Below are 21,680 nucleotides of genomic sequence, written 5' to 3' on the forward strand. Positions count from 1 at the left end.
CTCATTACACATCACCCAGTCAAGGATGGCCAGCTCTCTTCTGGGTTGAGAAAACCATCCATAATACACTCGATGAAATCCTCCTCCACCACATTACTACCATGTGTTTAGCCTAATCACGATGGAGATAAAATTCACCCATGATAACTGCTGTACCACCACTGCACACATCCCTTCTTTCTTGTTTGATGCTATCCCCAGCACTACCATGACGAACCAGTGAGACAGACTTTGAAGCAAGGGACTGGTTATTGTGAAACAGCAATTGCTAATAGAATAGTGACCGCGACATTATTTGAACACGCAACGCTTTGATCGAGACTCAGACGCACTACCGTTGCACCACAAGGTGTACACAGTAGTTAAGGGATGTTCGTCTATATGAAGGTTTGCAATACAAGGGGCTTTAAAATCCCAGCCCATTCCCACCAGGTATCACAAGCAGCGCTCACCTGACAGTCACCGGATGGTTTGTTCGAAAACTTTTATCTTGCTTTCACAGGAAAGCATCATTAATTAACCCCTCACTTTATTTTTCACAATCAAACAAATGCTAACTCAGGGACACTCCATACTTCAATCATTTGGCCTGTGCTTTGGGGAGCGGGCAGGGAAGTGGACCTGAGTCCATGATCAGATCAGCCTTGATCGTATTAAATAGCGGAGCAGGATCGAGGGGCCGTATGGCCCACTCCTGCTGCTATTTCTTATGTTCTTATGATCTTATGCATGTTAACCCATTTTACTCACTGTATTTTAGCTTTCTGGTTCAAAGTGTTCATTGCCGATGACACCAGGAATCTGGGGCAACTTTTATCAAATTTATCAGCACCGATTATTCCTACCGTGCACGCAAAATACAATCAGCAGTGAAGATAAAATCCAACCGTGTGTATTTTCAGAGTCAACGCAGTAGCATTTCAAATAAAGTGAAAGAATTTTACACTGAAAAGATTTGCAAGTGTTACTTGTATTTGTGTCTTTAATTAAACTTTGTGGCATCTGAATCCCGTTCATGCCACGGCGGAATAAGAAAGGACGGTTTGACATTGACCTGACTGCACTGTCCCTGATATTTGTCAGCTCATCCTTTATATTCAGTGGTTTCTCGCCCTTTGATGGGCTGCAGTGTAGCGGATATCATGTTGGCCTCACACGCAAAAGGCCCCGGTGGATCCGTTTTCTCTCACTCAAAGTTATCTATTTATTGGTGAAATAAAGAGCAATTAATGAATAAGGGAGCCCATTTGCCAGGAGAATAAATAGCAAATAAAAATAGCAAATGCTGGAAATCTCAGCAGATCAGGCAGCATTTGCAGGGAGACTAAATTCGCCTCCGATTGTTCATCCACAGCAAGTTGAAACATAATGTTTCTGCCTGGGATTGAACCAGGGACTTTTCGCGTGTAAAGCAAACGTGATAACCACTACACTACAGAAACCTCTGGCACAACAGCCCCCTCAGCGAGGAGCTGACCAGTGAGCTCCCTCTGTGCTGATCGGGAATGTGTTGGCTCACCTTCAGCAACTTCTGTCCCAAACTGAATGTTCTCAATACATCTCCTCCGCTGCCCTTTACAGAAATGTCACGGATCACCCAGCCACCTTGTTCACTTCCACATCCTCACAGTGGGGCCACAGAGGCTCCTACCGTCTCCCCGCGATCAGCGAACTCACCCAGTTTGCAAAATTATACCCCGAACACGTGCCCGGCATATGGCAGGAGAAGCCAGATAGTCTGTAAGCTCGGTCTATCATAGAAAGTATTGGTATTCATGGTGATTACAGCAATTATTGATCGTCTCACAGACCTCAATTATTTTTATGCGATGAATTGATCGAGGATTGAAACCAGGTTAGTGCGCCGTGTCTTAACCCCTCGACCACCAGGGAACAGTTACTATACATGTCGATATATTTATATATATTTATATATGAACCTGAATGTCAATGGCTACCTACCTAGACCTCGTGGCGCCCACGGTAGTGCGTCTAACTTTGAGTGAGAGAAACGGTTCCACAGTGACACCTGTCATGTGTTCTACATGGTTACTGCTTGTACTATTACAAGGTGTGCCACCAGAGGGCACTGCAGTGGGAGACTTGTAGCTTATCTGCACAAGTGTGCCTGGCCTTGTATCAAAGGCAGGCCACCAGGTGTGATCCTCACTCTGTGGTTATCAATAAAGGACTCAGTTCAAGCACGACACATTGTCTCGTGGAGTCATTATCATAGCATTTGAAGGTATAACAAGGGAGACAAAAGCCTCAGAAACTGGAAATACTACCACAGCGTCGAAGTCATGCTGTAGGTATCTGGGACAACACATTGATCAAAGTTGTCCACACGTGAAGGCAGAGTGTTTCTTCTACAGAAATACTGGACATCTTGCGAAGGCATGCCGACTGAAGGGTAAACCTGTTTTTAAAGCTATGAGTCCAGCGTTCAAAGCTATGAGTAGAAATCCCAAGAGACTACATTGTATGGAAGAACAACAACAGGACGAGGAGATGTTAGAGTTATACATCATCAGGAGCACGCGGTTAACGGACTGCGATTCGGAAAGCATCAATATCCACATAGATGTTGCGGGATTCAAGATACCAATTGAAATTGACACGGGTGCATCCGTGAGTGCAATACCGGATTCACTGTACCGCGACAAATTGCGTAATTTCCAACTGGAGAAACCCAAGATAGAGCTGCGAGGCTACTCGGGAGAGTAAATTCCTGTGGTAGGTCGTAACACTGTACCGGTGAAATATAAAGATCAATTTCAGAACTTGCCTCTAATAGTAGTGAAAGGAGACAAGTCTGCCTGACAAGGAAGAAATTGATTAAGCTCACTGAAGCTGGATTGGAGTACGATTTTCTGTGTGGAAGCGAGATTTTCATCAACGGATGAGGTTATCAAGAAGTATCCAAAGTGTTCTGCGAAGCGGGCAGTCCGATCCAAGGCTTCAAGGCGAGTGTCAGGGTACAGAAGGATGCTCGATTGGTTTACTACAAGCCCCGTTCCGTACAATATGCACTCAAGGAGAAAGTTGAGCAAGAACTCAAAAAACTAGAAGGTGTTAACCGTTACAATGCGGAAACATCTCCACTGACAGCACCAGGTTAACAAAATTAAACCCAATGAGTTCGGGAGAAAAGTTCCTCACATACTCAGGGCAAAATATATAATTGTCGTTCTACAAAACAATGAACAAACTTCAGCACCAGGTCAGACGGAAATGTTAAGCGAGCAGGTGGACTGCTGAATCGCACTTTTAAGGAGTTGGTGGTGACAAAACAAATAGCTTCTGCCGAATGATTAATTATAAGAAATGTCTGAAATAGGATTGGAACCCCATATCCAGAGGAAATAGTGATCTGAGCACATCACCTTAGACCACTCGGCCATCATTACTATTCAGTGCTGTGTGTGGCCACCTGCAGGTTGATTTTGAACTTTTGTGTCCTGTCACATGAAATAAATGAGGGCAGCAGGCGTATCTCTGCCTGACACCGGGGAAAGAGTGAGACAGACCTTGGAGCAAGGGTCTGGTTATTGTCAAACAGCAAATGAAATATTAATTCTGGAAGAATAACATTGAAACGAAATGTGATCCTGACACCCAGAAAGAAGTGTCAAGGTAGAAGGTTAAATACTGCATCTCTTTCTGCAAAAAATTCCTTTCACAAACATTTCTCTGAACAAAACGGCACAAAACAAAAATGTTCCTTTCAAAGTAATTAAACTCCCGAATTTCCGCTTCCCGCGAATCTCCTGAATCGGGTGCCTCTCGTTTTGCTGACTCAATCCATATCCCTTTGCTCCAAGGTCTTTCTCCCTGTTTCCCCGGTGTCAGGCAGAGATCCGCCTGCTGCCCCCATTTATTTCACTCTCTGTGAATCTCTATAATATTCCAACAGTTGCCATGGTTGCGTCAAGATTTGTATTCTGTTACTCGTCGCAAATTGTTGTGAAGAGAAGAATTCCCCGAAGCTGAGTACTGTGAGCTAAACTTAGTGTGACCTTATTCTTCCTTGTTACAACTCCAGAGTGCCTGAACAACATGGCACCCAACCTTTTATACTGGCCCTGTCCGTGTGGGCAGGTAACCATAAGGACTCCAACAGTTGCGCCCTATGGTGGCAAGTATTACATAGTTACATACTTCACATAATTGTTATCGTTAAGAAGTTATAATTCCAATGAATGCCTGAATCGTGCGAAAGCAGCCTGTTTGTAGGACAAGGCTACATATCAGGAAGGAGTGTAGTTAGATGACAAGGGAAGTGAAACTCTGATTATAAGTTTTTAGAATAAAAAGAGTAAATGCTGGAATCACTGAGCAAGCCAGGCAGCATCTGTGGAGAGAGAAACAGAGTTAAAGTTTCAGGTTAATGACCTTCCATCAGAAGTTGGGCAGTTATGTTAGGTAATACTATTAAAAGTTTCAATTGTCACGTCGCAGGGGTAAGGAAAAGATATAAAATGCGGCATTTGGAACAGATAGTTTAGAATCCGATAAATGTTTGATCAATTTGTACACCGAGCTGGGAACTGTAACGTGTTTGAGTTCTTCGGCTAACATTTGCAAGGTTTGGGTGTAAGTACTGTTGTTAAGTGTATGTTTAATTATTGTCTGCTTAATAACTCTGACATTTAATGTTGCGGACCCTATTCCTGCACTGCGCGTGTTCCAGCTCTGTTTGGAGCACCGATCCCTTCAATCTGTCGCTTACAGGGACAGTTGGTATCATCGTTTCTTCGTTTGGTGAAATTTCAAAGATTGAAAGCTGCGCACATCAACCTGGTCAGCTACTCACTAACCGCTACTCACTGCTCCCGTGAAATGGAAGCCCAGATGCTGTTTCAAGCTTGAATGCAGGTACACCCAGAACTCATTCATAGAAAGTCCAAGTCCCTGAGATACCTAATTCTTTGCACCAAACTCCTTCGCAAAGAGTTGCGGTTCGTGTGGGGTGATTTGGGCACATCTTTCCCCACACGACAACACTTCAAACATAACTCAACGGCTGTGAAGCGCTTTGGGGCGTCATGATTTTCTGAAAGGTGTTGTCGAAATGCAAGTGCTTCTTTGCAAAAGTTCGATGCAATTTCAAAATTCATGGCTTTGAACCCAGGACCTCTCGCAAATTTCAAGTAACAACCCCAAACCGAGAACCATACCCCTAGACCAACCAGCCAACTACTTGACAAATGTGGAGCTCAGTTGTAACCATTATTGAAGTATTTTTAGTGTATTGCTATTCTTGATCGGAGGAGCACATGGGACGGAATCAGTGACTTTGCTTTTTCGACCTGTCTTCTGAAGCACCGCACGGTCCCACTCCGACAGTCAATGTGCTGTTGGGACGTTAGTGTATCCAGGCTGCGGGTGGCCAACAGGGGCCTGGTTGTAATGAGCGATTAAATCCAGCGTTAGCCAGAAGCCCAGCGTGCTCAGTCGATAGAACATGAGAATCTTAATTACAGGGTCGTGGGTTTGAGCCCCATGTTGGGCGATTGCATTTTTTTAAATTTAATATTGCTTTCATGGAGAATCATCAGTAATTAACCCACAATCTTATTTTGCACAATTAAAGAAAAGCTAACTGAAGGAACTCCATAAATGAATCATTTCTTCTGCGCTCTGCAAGTGAACTCTGAAACCATAAACCATTTTACACACTGTTCTTTTGGGGTCTGGGTCAAAATGTTCATTGCTGGTAACATCAAAAGGAGACTGGGGAAACAGTGAGACTGACTTTAGAGCAAGTGTCTAGTTATTGTGAAACACCAAAGAAAATAGCAATTCTGGAAGAATAACATTGAAACGAAATGTGAGCTGACACCCAGAAAGAAGTGTTAAGGCAGAAGGTTAAATGCTGCATCCCTTTCTGCAAAAAATTCCTTTCACAAATATTTCAATGACCGAAACGGCACAAAACAAAAATGTTCCTTTCAAAGTCATTAAACACCCGAATTTCCGCACCCCGCGAATCTCCTGAATCAGATGCCTCTAGTTTTGCCGACTCAATCCATGTCCCTTTGCAATGTTGTGCTCCCACCCACACTATGAAAGGTGCCACTAACTTATCGAATCATGGAATGATTACAGCACGGAAGGCAATTCGGCCCATCAAGCCCGTGCCGACTCTCAGCGAGTCCCACTTCCCCGCCCTTCCCCCGTAGCCCTGCATTTGTTTTTCCTTCAGACACTTATCCTACGCCCGTCTGAAAGATAAGATTGAATCTTCCTCCACCGCCCTTTCTAGCCGTGCATTCCAGATCCTAACCACTCGCTGCTAAATGGCCATCTCCAGTTCCTATTTGTAAAGTCTGGGAAACACGAGATCAATTCCTGCCACTCTCACAGCTTTCCTAAATATAGCACCATCATTCTCTTCTCGTAAAACAAGCTCCTGAAGCATCGGCCAGCTGTGTAGGTTAAAGCTCTGGTTATATTCCTGAGATTATTGGAACCACAGCGTTTCTGTAGTGTAGTGGCTATCATGGTCGCCTCACACGCGAAAGCTACCCGGTTCGAGCACGGGCAGAAACGTCATTATGGAGACTATCTTTGCTGTGAAATAAATTGAACAAAAGTCGCCCCAGGTTCCTTGTCGCATGAGCACTGAACATTTTAAACCAGTCTCCTAAATGCAGATTGTGCAAAGTCAGATGGGGGAGAAAACGTCATCAATGATTCAAATTCCTTGAATGATTAAAGTTCAGTTATTGAAGTTTCCACTGACCCTCAGTTACAATTCTACAAAACAACGCTGTCGTTTAATGAATGGGGAATAAAACTAATAATCTTCACCCACCCCCATCCCCCGACACACAGTTTAATTCGTTGCATGTCATTATTTTAAAGATTTTGAATGAAAGAGTTAATTTCTGAATCCGGGCTCCCTCTGTGAGCGCCGTACCATTAAAAGAGCAGGAAACATATTAAAGAGTTTACTGCAATTGCTGACATTTCTTAGCTTTTTTCTTGTGTTTTTTCAGCTCTTCGTCCTTTTCAGCTCCTGACTGCGGATATTGCTGTGATTTAACCTGAACACAATGCAATGTCTCACAGCCCCTGCCTCGGTTAATACCAGCAGATCTAAGCCGCATTTCAAACCCACAACCAACTCATTAGTTATTCGCTCTTCCCAGTTCCAGAGCACAGAGGGTTATTGTCCATCCCTGGGATGCAAGCTACCTCGGACCCGGGCCAAAGCTCCCCGTACACCAAGCACAGGCTGAGGAAAACCCCGGGGGTGAGGATATTCTGGTGTGGGGGGCTACAGGACCCTCGGACCCTTTAATAATCTCTCACAGCTCATCTGAAAGCAGCCGGAACGTGCCTGCCTCAGCCGGGAGGCTACACCTGTTTATTTATAAAAAGAGAAGCAACTATCCTCATTCAGCAGATAGAAGGCAAGATGTCATCAAAAGAGGTTTTTGGACATTTTAAGTGATGTGTTTAATGTTTCAGTCCTTTTTGTGTTTAATTCCCACCCCCTCTCTGGCTGTGCCTGCACTGAGCTTACCTCTATGTAAGGTTGTTCTGAACTTACAAAAGTGGTGACTTACTCCAGCCTATGTTAGTTTGTAGTAAGTTTTCACTGCCGAAACTAGCAAAACACGCCTGAGTGTCTGGACACATACCCTTTTGGAAAAAAATACCTTACCTGAAGCCAACCTCAACTAACTCAGTAGAACTGCAGCAAACTAATATCCGAGAATTGCAATTTCTAACATTCTCCAAACTAAACTAGTTGCTCCAAAAAACTAGGAGCAACTCCACCTGAAACTTGGGCCCTCAGTGTGGGACAGAAGTTGTTTAAGGTGAGCCACCACATTCCCGATCAGCACAGAGGGAGCTCACTGGTCAGCTCCCCTCTGTTGGGGCTGTTGTACCAGAAGTTTCTGTAAGGCAATAAACGCCAATGCCTCGGCGCGATTTCAACGGGGGGCACGCATGCTGGCGTCCTACGACTACACCATAATGCACAGACCAGGTACAGACAACTGTGCCGACGCGCTCAGCAGGCTACCCCTGGCGACCACGGAAGGGTCTGACGAACAGGACTGTGAGATAGTCATGGCAATCAATGCCTTTGAGTCCACAGGTTCGCCCATAACATCTCACCAAATCAGAGCCTGGACGGCCAGCGACGCCACGTTATCCTTAGTAAAAAGATGTGTCCTAACCGGTGACTGGGCAGAGGCTCGTGATGCCTGCCCCGAGGAATTAAAACCCTTTCACAGGAGCATGCATGAGCTATCACTACAAGCAGACTGCCTGATGTCGGACAGCTGAGTAGTCATGCCTCTGCGAGGCAGAGAGGCATTTGTCTGGGAGCTCGACCGCGAGCACCCGGGGATCGTTCTCATGAAGGCCATAGCCAGATCCCACGTCTGGTGGCCTGGTATTGACGCGGACTAGGAGCTCTGCGTCCGAAGATGCACTATTTATGCCCAACTCAGCAGTGCCCCCAGGGAGGCTCCACTGAGCCCCTGGCCCTGGCCTACCAAATTGTGGTCGCGGGTGCACGTCGACTATGCGGGCCCATTCAGGGGCAAAATGTTCCTCGTAGTTGTAGATGCATTTTCAAAGTGGATCGAATGCACCATTTTAAACTCGAGCACAACCTCCACCACTGTGGAGAACCACACGTGAAAGGTCCCCGGTTTGAACCCGTGTAGAAACGTTATTTTGGAGACTACTTTTGCTGTGAAATAAATCGAACAAAATTCGCCCCAGGTTCCTTGTCGCATGAGCAGTGAACATTTTAAACCAGTCTCCGAAATACAGAGTGTGTAAAGTCAGATAGGGGAGATAACGTCATCAATGATTCAAGCTCCTGAAACGATTAACATAAGAACATAAGAAATAGGAACAGGAGTCGGCCATTCGGCCTCTCGATCCTGCTCTGCCATTCAATAAGATCATGGCTGATCTGACCATGGACTTTGAGTTAAGTGACTCGGTGGCCTGTTCTCTCTCCCCTGAGAAGGTTCACGTTCTACAGTCCAGCATCTAAAAGGCACCACTCTGTGCACAGTACTTGCCCGGTTTGAGTCCTGAGGATGAGTCATCCGCCGAGAGCCACAGGTCGAGGTCATGAATGCTTGGCTCATGGAGATGGCCTTCTGCAGTGTGACTGTGGTATCCGCTGACAGCAGCTTATGAAGAAGGCCCTCGTGGCCGATTCCGATGACAAAGATATCCCGCAGTGCTTCGGTGAGGTAGTCACATAACTCCCACGGTGCCGCCAGTCTCCTGAGGTCTGCAGCATATTTCGTGATCTCCTGGCCTTCGAGCCGTCGGTGTGTATAAAACCGCTGTCTGGCTGTGAGGATGCTCTCTTTGGGCTTGAGTTGTTCTTGGATCAGTGTTACAAGCTCCTCGTACGCCTTGGTCGTTGTCTTCATTGGTGCCAGCAAGTCCCTGACGAGGCCACAGACGGTGGGCCCACAACTGGTTAGCAGGATAGCTCTGTACATATCAGCCAGTGTGGACGGGTTGTCACCTGCCAGGACGTTTGCTGTGAAGAAATGGTCGAGCCTCTCCACAAAGGCTTCCCAATCATCACCATCAGCGAACTGCTGCAACGTACCAAGGTTCGCCATTTTCGATGAAGGTCGGTAATCTCGTCGCCAATTGTTATAGCTTCAGATGCTCTGATGATGACTCCACGAGACAATGTGTCCTGATTGAACTGTAGAGACGTTAATCCTTTATTGATAACCACAGAGTGAGGATCACACCTGGTCGCCTGTCTTTTATGCTAGGCCAGGCACACCTGTACAGGCAAGCTACAAGTCTCCCACTGCAGTGCCCTCTGGTGCACACTTTGTAATAGTACAAGCAATAACCATGTAGGACACATGACAGGTGTCACTGTGGAACCGTTTCTCTCACTCAAAGTTAGACACACTACCGTGGGCACCACGAGGTCTAGGTAGCTAGCCATTGACATTCAGGTTCATATATAAATATATATAAATATATCGACATGTATCGTAACTGTTCCCTGGTGGTCGAGGGGTTAAGATCCAGCGCACTAACCTGGTTTCAATCCTCGATCAATTCATCGCATAAAAATAATTGAGGTCTGTGAGACGATTAATAATTGCTGTAATCACCATGAATACCAATACTTTCTGTGATAGACCGAGCTTACACCCTATCTGGCTTCTCCTGCCCGTTGCCAAGCATGTGTTTGGGGTTTAATTTTGTCAACTGGGTGAGTTCGCTGATCGCGGGGAGATGGCAGGAGCCTCTATTGCCCCACTGTGAGGATGTGGAAGTGAACACGGTGGCTGGGTGATTGGTGACATTTCTGTAACGGGCAGCGGAGGAGAAGGATTGAGAACTTTCAGTGTGACACAGAAGTTGTTTAAGGAGAGCCAACACATTCCCAATCAGCACAGAGGGAGCTCACTGGTCATTGTTCTTTTGAATATTGTTCTTCCAGAATTAATATTTACTTTGCTGTGTCGAAATAACCAAACCCTTGCTCCAAGGCCTGTCTCACTGTTTCCCCGGTGTCAGGCAGAGATGCGCCTGCTGCCCTCATTTATTTCATGTGACAGGACACAAAAGTTCAAAATCAACCTGCAGCTGGCCAACACAGCACTGGACAGTCAGGATGGCCGAGCGGTCTAAGATGCTGTGTTCAGGTCACTATCTCCTCTGGAGATGTGGGTTCATGTCCTAGTTCTGCCATTTCCTATATTTAAACATTAAGCGGAACCCATTTGTTTTGTCACCACCAACTCCTTAAAAGTGCGATTCAGCAGTCCAACTGCTCGCTGAACATTTCCGTCTGACCTGGTGCTGAAGTTTGTTCATTCTTTTGTCGACTATCAATCATATATTTTGCTCTGGCATGTGAGGAACTTTTATCCCGATCTCATTGGGTTTAATTTTGGTAATCTGGTGCTGAAAGCGGAGATGTTTCCGCAGTGTAATGGTTAACACATTCGCCACACACGCGAAAGCACCTCAGGGAGAAAGATTTTCTGGAGCTTTCTCATGCATGTTCAGAGGAGAGTTAGTTCTTCTGTGAAAGGTCAAGAGATCATAAGAACGGAAGAGTTGGGAACAGGCGTCAGGTATTCGGCCCTTTTTCAAGTTTTCAAGATCCTTCCGCCCGGTTTCGGACCGGGGACCTTTCGAGTGTGAGGCGAATGTGATAACTTCTACACTACGGAAACACTGTGGACGAATCTATCTTAGGATAAAACCAGAGCTCTAACCTACACAGCTTGCCGAGAATTCAGGAACTTGTTTTCAGAGAATAGAATAAGGGTGCTATATTTAGGAAGGCTGTAAATGCCTTTTCCACGTCTGTGGAACCTTTTCCACGCCTCGGGAACCTACTATCAGCAAGGGCAGACATCGATGACGAGGTCCAACACCGCCTCCAGTGTGCCAGCACAGCCTTCGATCAGCTGAGGAGGAGAGTGATTGAACACCAGGACGTCAAATCTGGCATCAGGCTTATGATCTGCAGGGCGCTGGTGATACCGTATGGCTCCGAGACATGGACTATACACAGCAGACATCTCAAATCACTGGAGAAATACCACCAGGGCTGTCTCCGCAAGATCCTGCAAATCCCCTGGGAGGACAGACGCACCAACATCAGTGTTCTCGCTCAGGCCAACACCCCCAGCATTGAAGCACTGACCAGACTCGACAAGCTCCGCTGGGCAGGCCACATTGTCCACATGCCCAACATGAGACTCCCTAAGCAAGCGCTCTACTCAGAACTCCGACACGGTAAGCGAGCCCCAGGTGGGCAGAGGAAACGTTTCGGGCTCACCCTTAAAGCCTCCCTGATAAAATGCAACATCCCCACCGGCACCTGGGAGTCCTTGTTCCTCGGGTTGAATTGCCTGTGCTGCGTGATCCGTGCCGGATCGATAATCTTCAGCCACGTGGTATGTCACAGCACGTTTGCACATTCACTGGAGGTACCCCATCGTTGTGCAGCCTTTGCACACGTCGTGCTTGAATCGACATGGATGGGCCCGAAGATTACCCCCGCAGCACCAACACGGTGCTGACAGATTCACATTCACCCCCGATGGCGCACTCTGAGTCATCACAGATCTTGCAGCCACAGATGTATAGATCCTGCCATATGCAGTTCGGCCTGCTAGCAACATCATTTTATGCACAGTACTTGTCGGTGAGCTTCGATATTGAGAGGATATCTGTTTGGTGTTATCGTCCATGGCCATGCATGCCTGGGCGATTGCGATGGCCCTGCTCAGGTCTCGGGTTTCAGCAGCCAGCAGCTTTCGAAGAATGACCTCGTGGCTGATGCCCAGCATGTAAACGTCCCACAGCATTTGCCCCAACGCAGCTCCAAAATAGCAAGGTCCCGCGAGGTGTCTCAGGTCGGTGACATAATCTGCCAGGTCCTGGTCCCGGAGCGATGGTGCGTTTAAAAACGATATCTGACCATGAGGATACTCTCCTTCGGCTTGAGGTAATCCCAAACTAGTGTGCACAACTCTGAATATTCATTCTCCTTTGGTTTTGTCGGTGTGAGCAGATTCTTGATGAGGCTGTATATTTTAGGCCCACAGACAGTGAGGAGAACAATCCTGTGCTTGGCCACGTTAGTGTCTCCTTCCAGTTCGTTGGCCACAAAGTACTGGTCGAGCTGCTCGACGAAGGCTTCACAAACATCATCCTCTATGGATCTCTCTAATATTCCAACTGCAGCCATGGTTGCGTGAAAGTTCGAATTCTATTACTCGTCGCTAATTGTTGTGTGTAGAAGAACTCCCCGAGGTTGAGTACTGTGAGCTAAACTTAGTGTGAACTTAGTCTTCTTTATTACAACTCCAGAGTGCCTGAACAACATGGCAGCCAACCTTTCATACTGGCGCTGCACGTGTGGGCAGGTGGCCATTAGGACTCCAACAGTCGCGCCCTCTGGTGGCAAGTATTACATAGTTACATACTTCACATAATTGTTATCGTTAAGAAGTTATAATTCCAATGAATGCCTGAATCATCCGAAAGAAGCTTGGTTTGTAGGACAAGGCTACATATCAGGAAGGAGGGTAGTTAGATGACAAGGGAAGTGATATTCTGATTATAAGTTTGGAGAATAAAAAGAGTAAATGCTGGAAACACTGAGCAGGTCAGGCAACATCTGTGGCGAGAGAAACAGAGTTGACGTTTCAGGTTAATGACCTTACATCAGAAGTTGGGCACTTGTGTTAGGTAATACTATTAAAAGTTTAAATTGTCACGTAGCAGGGGTAAGGAAAAGATATAAAATGTGGCATTTCGAACAGATATTTTAGAATCCGATTAATGTTTGATCAATTTGTACACCAAGCTGGGAACTGTAACGTGTTTGAGTTCTTCGGCGAACATTCGCATGGTTTGGGTGTAAGTACTGTTAATTGTATGTTTAATTATTGTCTGCTTAATAACTCTGACATTTAATGTTGCGGACCCTATTCCTGCACTGCTAGTGTTCCAGCTCTGTTTGGAGCACCGATCCCTTCAATCCGTCGCTTACAGGGACAGTTGGATTCACCGTTTCTTTGTTTGGTGAAATTTCAAAGATTGAAAGCGGCGCACATCAACCTGGTCACCTACTCACTAAGCGCTGCACGCTGCTCCCGTGAGATGGAAGCCCAGTTACTGTTCCAAGCTTGAATGCAGGTACAAGCAGAACTCATTCATCGAAAGTCCAAGTCCCTGAGGCACCGAACGCCTTCGCAAAGAGTTGCGATTCGTGTGGGGTCATTTGGGCACATCTTTCCCCACACTACAACACTTCAAACATAACTCAACGGCTGTAAAGCGCTTTGGGGCATCATGAGTTCCTGAAAGGTGTTGGAGAAATCCAAGTCCTTCTTTGCAAAAGTTCAATGCAATTTCAAAATTCTTGGGTAAACTGAGGGCTCGTCCGGGATTTGAACCCGGGACCTGAACCCGGGACCTCTCGCAAATTTCAAGTATCAACCCCGAAGCAAGAATCATACCCCTAGACCAACGAGCCAACTGTTGAACAAATGTCAAGATAAGGTGTAACCATTATTGAGGCATTTTTAGTGTGTTGCTCTTCTTGATTGGAGGAGCACATGAGACGGAATCAGTGACTTCGCTTTTTCGACCTGTCTTCTGAAGCACTGCACGGTCCCACTCCGACAGTCAATGAGCTGTTGGGACGTTAGTGTATCCAGGCTGTGGGTGGTCACCCCGAGCGCAGCAGAGGGGTTTCTGCATTAGTTCTGGGTGGGGGCAGTATCTTTCCCCTTCTCTCTTCCTCTTGTCTATATCCCTGTGCTTTGCTTTCTCTATTTATTCCCCTGTCTCAGTTTCTAATGTTAAAAAGGGAACAAAAGATGAAATGGGTGTCACTGTGGAACAATTTCTCTCACTCAAAGTTAGACACACTACCGTTCCACCACGAGGTCTCGGTATGTAGCCGTTGATATTCAGGTTCATATATAAATATATATAAATATATCGACATGTATCGTAACTGTTCCCTGGTGGTCGAGGGGTAAGATCTGGCGCACCAACCTGGTTTCAATCCTCGATCAATTCATCGCATAAAAATAATTGAGGTCTGTGAGACGATTAATAATTGCTGTAATCACCATGAATACCAATACTGTCATGTATCTCACACTACTGTACATAACTGTACCTTACTATGCCATACATGACTGTAACCAGAGATGACCTGTAACCACAAGCTTGCCTTACCACCAGGGGTGCATTTGCAGGAGACACTGGATACCTTTCCCAGACAGGTATATAAGGACAGGTCTCAGGCAAATGTGGCATTCGAGAGCTGTGTAATAAAGGTGCAGGTCCTGAGTGACCTTGATTCAGTATGTGCCTCGTGTGAGTCTGTACTACAGGGTCAGGACTTTACAGTGGCGACGAGTTATGGGATTACAGAATCCACAGAATGGCGACCAACGGCTCAGGTGAAAAATACAATGCTGGAGATAATTGGTAGGACTTTATAGAAAGGCTCCAGCAAAGCTTTGTAACCAAAGACTGGTTAGGCGACAATAAGGCAGACAAGTGAAGAGCCCATCTCTTGACCACCTGTGGCTCGAAAACATAGGCTTTAATGAAGGACCTGCTGGCACCCGAGAAACCAGCAAGCAAGTCTTTGAAGATTTGAGCACACTGGTAAGAGATCACCTGAAGCCAGCAAGCAGCCTACACATGTAAGCTACCTCGGACTCGTGCCAAAGGTCCCCGTACACCGAGCACAGGCTCAGGAAAACCCCGGGGGAGAGGATATCCCGGTCACTGGGCCTTCCAGCAACACTGAACAAGTGCCCGGTCTGAAACTTTCCAGTGTAATAACTTGCAACTGGAGCATCCAACAGTCAGGTTGGCCGAGCGGTATGAGGCGCTGCGTTCAGGTCGCAGGTCTCCTCTCGAGGCGTCGCTTCAAATCCTACTCCTGACATTCAGTGTTTGTAATTACAAACTCATTTGTTTGGACACCACTCTGAAGTGCTTTGGGACTTCCATCGAAGTGAATAAAATGACCTTACTTCAATAAAAAACAGCAATATCAAAGTTACTTCCCAAGCTGGGAATCGATCCCGGGTGTCTGTAACGAAAGAAATGGATTTGTGTAGCATTGAAAGTTGCCATCTAAATATCTCGCACTGCTCCTTTTAAAACACGGTTATAATTTGTTTCAGTGCTAAAGAAGGCAGGCTCAAATGGCCGACTCCTGGTTCTTGTGTTCTTATACAGAACAAATGATTAAATGATCAACTCTCCCTTAGTTCGCATTTCTTTCATTGTGCAAAATAATTTATAGGTTAATTAATGATGTTTTCCTGTGAAAGCAACATAAAAATTTAAGGAAAATAAATCGGCCAACTTGGGGCTTGAACTCACAACCTTGACATTAAGAGTCTCATACTCTGCCGACTGAGCTAGCCAGGACTACTTAAGTTGCATCTTCCTGTCGCTGATGGCTGCCAGGGGCCAGTTGGCTCCGCACCATGCGTTTATCTCGAACTTCAAACCTCGAAACTGGTTCTCCTGATTTCCAAGCCCCTTGTATTGCAGAATTTTCATTTCGACGAAAATCTCCAGCTCACTGTGTAGGCCTCGTGGCGCAACGATAGTGTGTCTGAAACTAGATCCGTAGGTTGTGTGTTCAAATCATGTCGAGGTCACTGTTCTTTCAGACATTTTTTTTCCAGAATTAGTATTTCCTTTGCTGTTTGGCAATAACCAGACCCTTGCTCCAATTTCTGTCTCACTATTTCCCCGTTGTCAGGCAGAGATACGCCTGCTGTCCTCATTTATTTCATGTGACAGAACACAAAAGTTCAAAATCAACCTGCAGGTGTCCACACACAGCACTGAATAGTCAGGATGGCCTGACTATTATCCCTACCACAGTGGATAACCTCATATTTCCCACATTATACTCCATCTGACAAATTACTGCCCAGCCACTGAGCCTATCGATATCGCTTTGCAGATTGTTGGTGTCCTCCTCACAACTTGCTTTCCCACAGATCTTTGGATCATCTTGGCTACATTACCAACATGCAGAGCACAGAACCAATTATTGACCGACTGACTTTCCCTCAGTTAGCATTTCATTCATTGTGCAAAAGAAGATTATCGATTCATTAACGATGTTATCCCATTAAAGCAAAATAAAAGTTAAACGCAAATAATTTGCACACTTGAAAGGAATATTTTTGTTTGGTGCAGTTCCGGTCAGAGAAATGTTGTGAAAGGAACTTTTTGCAGAGAGAGGGATTGAGTATTTCAGCTTGTTGCTGAACACTTCTCTCTGGGCATAGAGCTAGGCACCAGTTTCTGTAGTGTGGCAGTTATCACATTCGCCTCACATGCGAAAGGTCCAAGGTTCAAGCCCGGGCGGAAACATTATTTCTGAAAGAAAAACTGGTTTTAAATGTTCATTGTTCATGTGATAATGGCCTCCTTCCGTGCTGTAAACTTCTCTGATTCCATGATGAGCAATGAACATTTAAAACCAGTCTCCGAAAATACAGAATGTGCAAAATCAGAAAGGGAATAAAACTTCCTCAATGATTCAAGTTTCACAAATTATTAAAATTAAGTTGTTGAAGTTTCGACTGTCCCTCAGTGATCATGTTAGCATTTCTTTCATTCTGCTAAACAATGCTATCGGTTAATACCAGCAGATACAAGCCGCATTTCAAACCCGGAAACAGCTCATTCATTATTCACTCTTCCCAGTTCCAGTGCACGATGGTTATTTATACTCTATCCCAGATACTCAAATCCAACTTCTGACATTGCTTATTTCAAATTACCAACTCATTTGTTTTGACACCACTCTGAAGTGCTTTGGGTCATCTGTGTAATTTAATTAAATTGCTTCACTTTAATTAAAAACGGTGGTAGCAAAATTACTTCTCTAACGGTGAATCGAACCCCGGTAGCTGTCGTGATCAGAATGTTTTTGTGGAGCATTTAAATATGTTCTCTAAAAATCTCGCATTCCTAACTTACAAATCGGGTTACCATTTGTTTCAGTGTGAAAGAAGGCGATTGAAAATGACAACAAAAACACCAGGCAGCGATTACATTAAGACAAATTCAAACTTTTCACAAAGTTGGTTTTACGAAGTAACGGCTGAGCTAAAGTTGGCACTAACCAGTCCCATCAGAATTTTAAATGTTTCTATGAGATCCCCGCTCATCCTTCTAAATTCCAATGTATAAAGGCCCAGTTGATCCAGTCTCTCCTCATATGTCAGTCCGGCTTGCCCCTTATCCTTAGACTGTGTCCCCTGGTTCTGGACTTCCCCAACATCGGAAACATTCTTCCTGCATCGAACCTGTCCCGTCCCGTCCAAATTTTAAATGTTTCTATGAGATACCCTCTCATCCTTCTAAACTCCAGTGAATAAAGGCCCAGTTGATCCAGCTTCTCCTCATATGACAGTTCAGCCATCCCGGGAATCAGTCTGGTGAACCTTCGCTGCACTCGCTCAACATCAAGAACGTCCTTCCTCAGATTAGGAGACCAAAAAGGAACACAATATACCAGGTGAGGCCTCACTAAGACCCTGTACAACTGCAGTAAGAACTCCCTGCTCCTATACTCAAATACTCGAGCGATGAAGGCCAACATACCATTTGCCTTCTTCACTGCCTGTTGCACCTGTATGCCAACCTTCAATGACTGATGAACCATGACACCCAGATCTCGTTGCACCTCCCCTTTTCGTAATCTGCCGCCTTTCAGATAATATTCTGCCCCAGTGTTTTTGCCCCCAAAATGGATAACCTCACATTTATCCACATTATACTGCATCTGCCATGCATTTGACCACTCGCCTAACCTGTCCAAGTCACCCTGAAGCCTCCGAGAGTCCCCCTCACAGCTCACCCCGCCACACAGTTTAGTGCCATCTGCAAACTTGGAGATATTACACTGTTACATGTTCATTACATGTTACAATGAACATTCTCAATCAGACACCTCAAGTAAAGTGCGTGCAATGGGCAATAATTCAACAATTAACATAAGTACGTAAGGAGCAGGAGTCGGCCATTAAGCCCCTCGAGCCTGCTCCACCATCCAATAATATCGTGACTGTTCTGCTCCTGCACCCCTCCTCTTTTTATACTCCTCTCGAGTTTCTGCAGTGTCGAGTTCTCAATATCTGTCCTAAGCTTGCATTTTTCCTTTATCTTACCCTGTGTGTCCCTTGAGGAATTTTTATCCCCTATATGACTTTACTCACTCTGTGTTTTAGGAGACTGGTTTAAAATGTTAATGGCTCATCATGGAATCAGAGAAGCTTACAGCACGGAAGGAGGCCATTCGGCCCATCATGTCCGTGCCAGCCGACAAACAGCTCCCCAGCCCAGTCCCACTTTCCAGCTCTCGGTCCGTAGCCCTGTAGGTTACGGCACTTCAGGTGCACATCCAAGTACTTTTTAAATATGCTGAGTGTTTCTGCCTCTATCACCCTTTCAGGCAGTGAGTTCCAGTGATTTCCCCTCAAATCCCCTCTAAACCTTCGACCAATTACTTTAAATTTGTGCCCCTGGTTGTTGACCCCTCTTGTAAGGGAAACAGGTCCTTCCTGTCCAATCTATCCAGGCCCTTCATAATTTTATACACCTCAATCAGGACTCCCCTCAGCATCCTCTGTTCCAAGGAAAACAAACCCAGCCTTTCCAATCTGTGCTCAGAGCTAAAATTCTCCAGGCTCGGTAACATCCTCATAAACCTCCTCTGTTCTCTCTCCAGTGCAATCACGTCCTCGCTGTAAAGTGGTGACCAGAACTGCATACTCTAGCTACGGCCTAACAGTTCAAGAATAACCTCCCTGCTCTTGTATTCCAAGCCTCTGTATAATCGATCTGGACAGCAGCCTGCACTGTCGAGAGGTGATCCTGGGAGGCTGAGCCTTAGTGGAATCGGAGAGGAGGAAGTTCTCTGCTGATCAACATGCAGTCACCCACAATTCCTCATTCTTTAGGCGGGGCTGTGTTACTGTAAGTTGGGGTTGATTAGTGAAAGAGTCCTTGTCATTACTGGCTTGCAACAAAAGCTATTTGCCCAACGTGGGGCTCAAACCCCAACCCTGAGATTAAGAGTTTTATGTTTGACCAATTGAGCTAGCTGGGCTTGGCAAAGCTATGGATCCTTTTTGTATCTCAAATGTTGTGGGTGGGTTAATGATTGAAATAATGATTGAGTATCTCACAGACTTGAATTATTTTTGCCAACTTGTCATCGGGAACATTCTTCCTGCATCCTCGTGAACCTTGTCTGAACTGCTTCCAATATAAGTATATCCCTCCGTAAATAAGGAGACCAAAACTGTTAGCATTTCTTTCATTGTGCAAAAGAAGATTAATTCCCGTGAAAGCAACATAAAAGTTTAAGGAAAATAATTCACCCAACGTGGGGCTCGAACCCATGACCTTGAGATTAAGAGCTTCATGTTCTACCGACTGAGCTAGCCGGGCTTCGCAGCATCGCTCCTGTCAATCTCCTTCAGTTAGTGGTCAATGGTGATCCCAGGCTGTTGATGGCGGGGGATTCGGCGAGGTCATGCCGTTGATAGCCGGGCCTGCTTAAGTTGCATCTTCCTGTCGCTGATTGTTGCCAGGCGCCTGTTGGCTCCGCCCCGTGGGTTTATCTCGAACTTCAAACCACGAAACAGGATCTCCTGAATTCCAAGGTGTGTACAGAGATCAACCATCCAAAGCTCTGTCATTAACCACAGGGGGTCCGGCAATTTTCTGATCGCAATGCGCTTTCAGTCCTTGTCCTTAAAATTGCGGATGTGGAAATTGGGGAGTTTAATGACTTTGAAAGGAACATTGTTGTTTGGTGCAGTTCCGGTCAGAGAAATGTTTGTGAAAGGAACGTTTTGCAGGGAGAGGGATTAAGCGCCTGTTGGCGGAAACATTTTTGAAATGAAAACTTGTGGACGATAAAATGGAACAAGAGCAGTCCGGGGTACATTGTCACATGATGCAAGCTATCTCGGACCCGGACCAAAGCTCCCCGTACACCGAGCACAGGCTCAGGAATACCCCGTGTAGAGGATATCCCAGTCACTGGGCCTTCCAGCAACACTGAACAAGTGCCCGGTCTGAAACTTTCCAGAATAATAACTTGCAACTAGAGCATCCAACAGTCTCTTGGGATCCCTTGGGACTTCAGGGGATGCGCACCCTGGTGGTGGAACATGGGAGTGCATGCTTTACAGAGACACAACATCACTCCCCCGGCAAAGTCAAAGTGAAAACTTTTTACAAGGTGAGGCGGTCGGGAGCCTTTCTTTCCCTGGTGGACCGCCTCGGAACAAATGTCTGTTCTGGTGTGTTGGCTGTGCCCTCGCTGGGTTGGCGTGTTGTTGGCCGTGCAGGGCTGCTGGGTGAGTCTGGCCTTGCTGGGCTGTTGGTTGTGATGGGTTAGATTTCCTGGTCCGGGGTGGTGTCGTTGATCCTTTGGGTATGTGTTGTGGGTTCGAAAAAGGTGGTGTCTGCTGTGGGTTGTTCAGGGCAGTCTGTGAACCGCAGCCTCGTTTGGTCCAGGTGCTTTCTGCAAATTTGTCCATTGTCGTTTGACGACAAACACCCTACTCCCTTCTTTAGCTATCACCGTGCCCGCGATCCACTTGGGACCATGTCCATAGTTTAGCACATAAACAGGGTCATTCAGATCACTTTCCCGTGACACAGTGGCGCGACCAACATTTACATTTTGTTGCTGCCGCCTGCTCTCTACATGATCATGCAGGTTGGGGTGTAAGCGAGAGTCTGCTTTTAACTGTCTTTTTCATGAGTAGCTCAGCCGGGGGCACCCCTGTGAGCGAGTGGGGTCTCATGCTATAGCTGAGCAGTACTCGGGACAGGCGGGTTTGAAGTGAGCCTTCTGCGACCCGTTTAACGCTCTGTTTGATGGTTTGTACTGCCCGCTCTACCTGCCCATTGGAGGCTGGTTGAAACGGGGCCGAGGTGACATGTTTCATCGCATTGCGGGTCGTGAATTCCTTAAATTGGGCACTGGTGAAACATGGCCCGTTGTCACTGAGCAGTATGTCAGGCAGGCCGTGGGTGGCAAACATGGCCCTCAAGCTTTCAATGGTGGCGGTGGCGGTGCTTCCCGACATTATTTCACATTCAAT

At 46.1% G+C, this 21,680-nt stretch overlaps 2 non-coding genes across 2 annotated transcripts; both read right to left on the reverse strand.

The window, feature by feature from the left end:
* Positions 1-1,369: 1,369 nt before the first annotated feature.
* Positions 1,370-1,442, reverse strand: trnav-uac (transfer RNA valine (anticodon UAC)). Its single transcript has one exon. It is a non-coding gene; the product is annotated as a tRNA-Val (tRNA).
* An 18,495-nt stretch (positions 1,443-19,937) lies between these two features.
* trnak-cuu (transfer RNA lysine (anticodon CUU)) lies at positions 19,938-20,010 on the reverse strand. The gene has a single exon. It is a non-coding gene; the product is annotated as a tRNA-Lys (tRNA).
* Positions 20,011-21,680: the final 1,670 nt, after the last annotated feature.

This window comes from Pristiophorus japonicus, chromosome 25, assembly GCF_044704955.1.
Source record: "Pristiophorus japonicus isolate sPriJap1 chromosome 25, sPriJap1.hap1, whole genome shotgun sequence".
Lineage (NCBI taxonomy): Eukaryota > Metazoa > Chordata > Chondrichthyes > Pristiophoridae > Pristiophorus > Pristiophorus japonicus.